This window comes from Abrus precatorius, unplaced genomic scaffold, assembly GCF_003935025.1.
Source record: "Abrus precatorius isolate BTA unplaced genomic scaffold, Abrus_2018 Scaffold9, whole genome shotgun sequence".
Classification (NCBI taxonomy): domain Eukaryota; kingdom Viridiplantae; phylum Streptophyta; class Magnoliopsida; order Fabales; family Fabaceae; genus Abrus; species Abrus precatorius.
The window spans coordinates 260231-266309 of record NW_020874439.1 but is presented as its reverse complement, the minus strand read 5'-3'; the positions used below and the strand labels follow the sequence as shown (position 1 = coordinate 266309).

The window sequence follows — 6079 nt, the reverse complement described above, 5'->3', positions numbered from 1 at the left end:
ATCTCATTTTCTCTACTTGAGTTATTTACATTCTGCAGTCATGTTAATTATTTTCTGTATAAAGTTTTACTTTTATCCATTTATTAATTGTAATTCCAGCACCTTTACTTTCAATTTTACAATTCTGCTGTGTTTAATTTCGTACTACTATATATACCCTGTTTTTGGTGACCCAATTAATAATATTCTTGTGGTTTGATACTTAACACTTATCCCTGTGGACGATAATCTTTTGTAACTTGAACTATTTGGTGCACTTGCCAAAAAGTTTATCAAGTTTCTGGTGTCGTTGCCGGGGATAATGATTGTTAATATAAACGGTAATGAGAATATGTTAGATTGGGTTAATAACGTTTGTTGTGTTTCAGGTTTGTGACAGGAACTTAAGTACAGTAGCTGTAATGGTTGATGCGAGGCAAGGAGAAAATCAAAAGTAGTGACTCATCTCCTGACCTTGACCAGCCGATTATAAATTTTAAGAAAAAGACAAAGGAAAAAGATCACAAAAAGAAGAAAGATCTCCAACCATGGCTGAGAATGATAGCATCAAAAGGAGGACTCTTAATGATTATGCTCATGCAAGACCAAGAGGAAATCCCACCAGCATTGTGAGACCCTCCCCCCCCAATTCAAGCAAACAACTTCGAGATTAGACCAAATTTGATGAGGGTGGTACAACAAGAACAGTTTGTAGGACATCCTTCAGAAGACCCTCACACCCACATCCAAAACTTCTTAGCCATTTGCAAAATGGTGAGGATGAATGGGGTTGGTGATGAGGTAGTTCGATTATCGCTCTTCCTATTTTCACTGAGAGATAAAGCAAAGAGCTGGCTATTGTCTCAACCAGAAGGAAGTATCACCACTTGGGAAGACGTAGAGATTAAATTTATAACCAAGTATTTTCCAGCCTCTAGAACCACCAAGCTAAGACAAGAGATTATGGGTTTCTCTCAAAGAGAAGATGAAACACTTTAAGAGGCTTGGGAGAGATTTAAGGAGCTTTTAAGAAGTTGTCCTTATCATGAACTACCTGATTGGTTGCAAATAAAGACATTTGATGATGGACTGAATGTGGCTACCAAGACTATGGTAGATGCAGCTGCTGGAGGATCACTTTCCTTGAAGACTCCTACAGAAGCTAGTGAACTTATTGAGGTAATGGCATCTAACAACTACAACCACAGAGACAAAAGTACAATAAAGAGGAGTGTGCTGGAATTGAACACATTGGACGCACTGCTGACCCAAAACAAATTGATGTCTCAGCAATTAAATTCCCTAAATTCTAAGCTTGAAAATATGAAGACGGAAGGCACTAAACAAGTGCAGTTTGTTGGTACTTCCAACCAAGAGGAGTTTAATGAAGACCATTATGATGAATAAGGGGCTCAACATGTGAACTTCATGAATAACATGTCAAGGCAGCAAAATTTCAATTCGGAATCGCAGTGGCAACAATAGAACTTTCAACAGAAACCTGTTCATCCACCTCAACAGCAGTAGTTCAGACCGAATTCAAACTTCAATGCCAGGCCACCAAACCCATCTCATTATCCTCCAATAGTACCAAGGCAAAACCATCAACAAGGACAATGGCAGCAGCAAAATTTTCAAAATCCTAGAGCAATTCAGCAGTAAAACCAGCCTGCACATGATCAAGTATCAACTCTCGAAAAAGCACTTGTGCAATTAACTCAAACCATAAATTTGTTTATGCAGGATGCAAGCACAAGGATGGCAAATCAAGAAGCTTCCATGAAGAATTTGGAGAACCAAATGGGGCAAATTATAAAGAAAATAAATGAACTAGCTCAAGGCTCATTTTCAGGGAATACGGTTGAAAATCCAAAAGAGTTCTGTTAAGCAATCACCACAAGGAGTGGGAAAGTGGTGGAGCCACAAATCAAGCAAAAGCCACTTGAAAAAGGGGAGAGTTCAAGTTCTGCACATGAAGAAAAAGCAATATAGCAGTAACCCGAATTCATAATTAAAGAGGAAGAAGTGGAGAGTGAAAATGAGAAAGTAGAAGAGAATGATCCACTAAGACAGAAATTGGTGGTGGATGAAGCTTATTGGAACAGATCCAAGAAGCAAATTTTGGAGGACTCTTGCAAGCCTCAAATCCCTCCTCCCTATGTCAAGTTGCCATACCCACACCTCTAGAAGAACAAGGGCAAAGAAGATCAATTTTCCAAATTTTTGGATATTTTCAGAAAGTTGCACATCAATATTCTGTTTGCAGAAGCACTAGAGCGGATGCCTCTTTATGCTAAATTCATGAAGGATCTACTTTCAAAGAAGAAAAAAAATTAAAGGAGGATGCTACAATAGCATTGACTGAAGAATGTAGTGCAATTTTACAGAGGAAATTACCTCCAAAATTAAAAGGTCCAGGCAGCTTCACAATTCCCTGCACTATAGGGAATGTGACCATTAGAAAGGCCCTATGTGACTTAGGGGCCAGCATCAACTTGATGCCTTTCTCCATCTTGAGGAAATTAGGAACTGGAAAAGTCAAAGATACAAGGATGGCTCTACAATTGGCTGATCGATCCATTAAATATCCTTATGGTATATTGGAGGATGTGTTGATAAAGGTGGATAAGTTAATCTTTCCAGCAGACTTTGTTGTCTTAGACATGGATGAAGACTCCGAAGTGCCTATGATTCTTGGAAGACCTTTTCTAGCTACTGGAAGAGCATTAATTGATGTGCAATAAGGTCAATTAATGTTGAGGGTGCATGATGAGAACATGACTTTTAAAGTGTTTGAGGCAATGCAGCACCCGAATGACAATGACAATTGTTTTCGCATAGACATGGTTGATTCCTTAGTGGCAGCAAGAGGTTTGATGCAGGAAAGTTATGCAGATCCATTGAAGAAAGCTCTAGTCAATGTTGTCATGAATAATGAGGAGAAAGTGATGCAGAGTTGCAAGAAATCGTGCAGCAGCTAGATGCTCAGCCTGAGTTGCAGAAAAATACAAATGCTAAAAGTCTAGAAGAGTCAAATTCAGGAGATGCACAACAACTAGAACTAAAACCCGTGCCCCCACACTTAAAATATGTATTTTTAGGGGAAAAGAAGACTTACCCAATGATAATTAGCAGCAAACTCTCTCAACTGAATGAAGAAAAATTATTAAGAGTTTTGAAAGAGCATAAGGCAGCCATCGGATGGTCTATTGCAGACTTGTAAGGAATCAGTCCCATTCTCTGCATGCACAAGATTAAAATGGAGGAGAAATTTACACCAATTATGCAGCCACAAAGGAGACTGAATCTAGCAATGAAAGAGGTCGTGAAAAAAAAAGCACTAAAACTTCTAGCAGCCGAGATGATTTATCCCATTTCGGACAGCGAGTGGGTAAGCCCAATGCAAATAGTGCCTAAGAAGGGAGGCATGACAGTGGTCAAGAATGATAATGATGAACTCATCCCCACTCGGACTATGACAGGGTGGAGGATGTGTATTGACTACCAAAGGCTAAATCAAGCTACTCGCAAGGACCATTTTTCATTGCCATACATAGACTAGATGCTCGAAAGGCTAGCTGGCTAATAGTTTTATTGCTTTCTAGATGGCTATTCCGGGTACAACTAGATTGTGGTTAGCCCGAAAGATTAAGAGAAGACCTCATTCACTTTTCCCTTCGGTGTTTTTGCATACCGAAGAATGTCGTTTGGGTTGTGCAACGCTTCCGCTACATTTCAGCAGTGCATGCTTGCCATTTTTGCTGATATGATTGAAAAGTCCATAGAAGTTTTCATGGACAATTTTTCTGTTTTTGGACACTCTTTTGATTTGTGTTTGACTAATTTGTCTTGTGTTTTGCAGAGGTGTATTGAGACCAGCCTAGTTCTCAACTGGGAGAACTGTCATTTCATGGTGCAAGAAGGCATAGTACTAGGACATAAAATCTCTGCAAGGGGTATTGAGGTTGATAGGGCAAAAGTGGAAGTAATAGAGAATTTGCCACTGCCAACTAATGTCAAAGGAATAAGGAGTTTATTGGGTCATGCTGGCTTTACCGTAGATTTATTCAGGATTTTTCTAAAATTGTCAAACCTCTCTGCTCACTTTTAAATAAAGACACTATTTTTATCTTTGATGAAAACTGCCTAAATGCTTTTAATGTTGTTAAGAGGAAATTGATCACTTCACCTGTTATAACAGCTCCTAATTGGAACATCCCTTTTGAAATTATGTGTAATTCAAGTGATTTTGCAGTAGGTGCAGTGTTAGGATAGAAAGTAGGCAGAATTTTTTACACAATTTATTATACAAGTAGAGTTTGAATGAGGCAAAAATTCGTTATGCTACAACAGAGAAAGAATTACTTGCAGTGGTTTTTGCTTTGGAAAAATTTAGATCATATCTCATAGGGTCCAAAGTGATTATTCACACAGATCATGTTGCTCTAAAATTTTTGTTTTCAAAGAAAGAGTCTAAACCAAGACTAATTTGTTGGATTTTACTGTTGCAGGAGTTTGATCTGGAAATTTATGATAAGAAAGGCAAAGATAATGTGATTGCAGATCATCTATCAAGGCTGGAAGGGACTTTATCTTCCTATGCAGCAGAGGAAATTCAAGAAAATTTTTCTGATGAACAACTATTGGTTATCACAGAAAGGCCATGGTTTGCTGATATGGCCAATTTTAAAGCCTCCGATGTCATCCCAGAACATTTAACATGGCAACAGAAGAAGAAGTTTTTTAAGGATGCTAATCAGTATATATGGGATTACCCTTTCCTATTCCAAATTGGAAAAGATGGTATACTTAGGAGGTGCATACCGCAAGCTGAAATTCAAAGCATTCTATGGCATTGCCATGATTCCCTATATGGAGGATATTTTAATGGAGATAGGACAGCTGCAAAAGTCCTACAGAGTGGATTCTTCTGGCCAACAATCTTCAAGGATTCCTTTGCATACACTAGAAATTGTGATAAATGTCAAAGACTGGGAAATATCACAAAGAAGAATGAAATGCCCCTCAACAGCATGTTAGAAGTTGAAGTATTTGACTGCCAGGGTATGGATTTCATGGGACCATTCCCATCGTCATTCCAGAACAAATATATTTGGTGGCAATTGATTATGTATCTAAGTGGGCTGAAGCAATTGCAACACCTTTAAACAGTGCCCAGACCGTGATCAAGTTCTTGAAAAGAAATATTTTTGTAAGTTTTGGAGTGCCAAGGATTTTAATCAGTGATGGTGGCACCCATTTTTACAACCAGCAGCTTCAATCTTTTCTCACCAAGTACAATGTCAAGCATAAGGTGGCAACACCTTATCACCCACAAACAAGTGGACAGGTTGAGGTGACTAATAGAGAGATTAAGAGAATATTAGAGAAAATAATAGGCAACACCAGAAGTGATTGGTCAACCAAGCTAGATGATGCTTTGTGGGCCTATCGTACAGCTTACAAGAGCTCCACTGGAATGTCTTCATATCAGTTGGTATATGGAAAAGCTTGTCACCTTCCATTGGAATTAGAGCACAAAGCACATTGGGCAATCAAGTATTTAAATTTGAATGAGAAAATGTCACAAGAACAAAGGAAATTGCAGCTCATTGAGTTAGAGGAATGGAGTAATTTGGCTTATAAAAATGCTGCAATCTACAAGTTAAGGGCCAAGATCTATCATGACAAGGCAATCAAACATAGAGTCTTTCAGCCTAGACAACAAGTTTTACTATTCAATTCTAAACTGAGGTTGTTTCCAAGCAAATTAAAGTCAAAATGGTCTGGCCTATTTGTAATCAAGGAGGTTTCTCCTTTTGGAGCAATTACAATTCAAGATCCTTCTTCTGATAGAGTGTTCAAAGTTAATGGACAACGCCTTAAAATTTATCTTGGAGGAGACATCCAGAGAGAGAAGGAAATTGTTCATTTATCAGACCCTCCATAAATTGGGATACAAGTAGCAGTAGAATAGTATAGAATAGAATTATTTTCTTGCAAATTTTAATTTTATTTATTTAATTTTAGTTATTAAAAATTTAGTAAGTTTTGTTTATAATCTAAAGTTCATTAATATCCAATTGCAGGGTTGATAAGC

General features: G+C 38.0%; 1 non-coding gene across 1 annotated transcript; it reads right to left on the bottom strand.

Annotated features, from left to right (window-relative positions):
- Positions 1 to 924: 924 nt before the first annotated feature.
- LOC113851786 lies at positions 925 to 1031 on the bottom strand. The gene has a single exon (XR_003502350.1). It is a non-coding gene; the product is annotated as a small nucleolar RNA R71 (small nucleolar RNA).
- Between the last annotated feature and the right edge of the window lie 5048 nt (positions 1032 to 6079).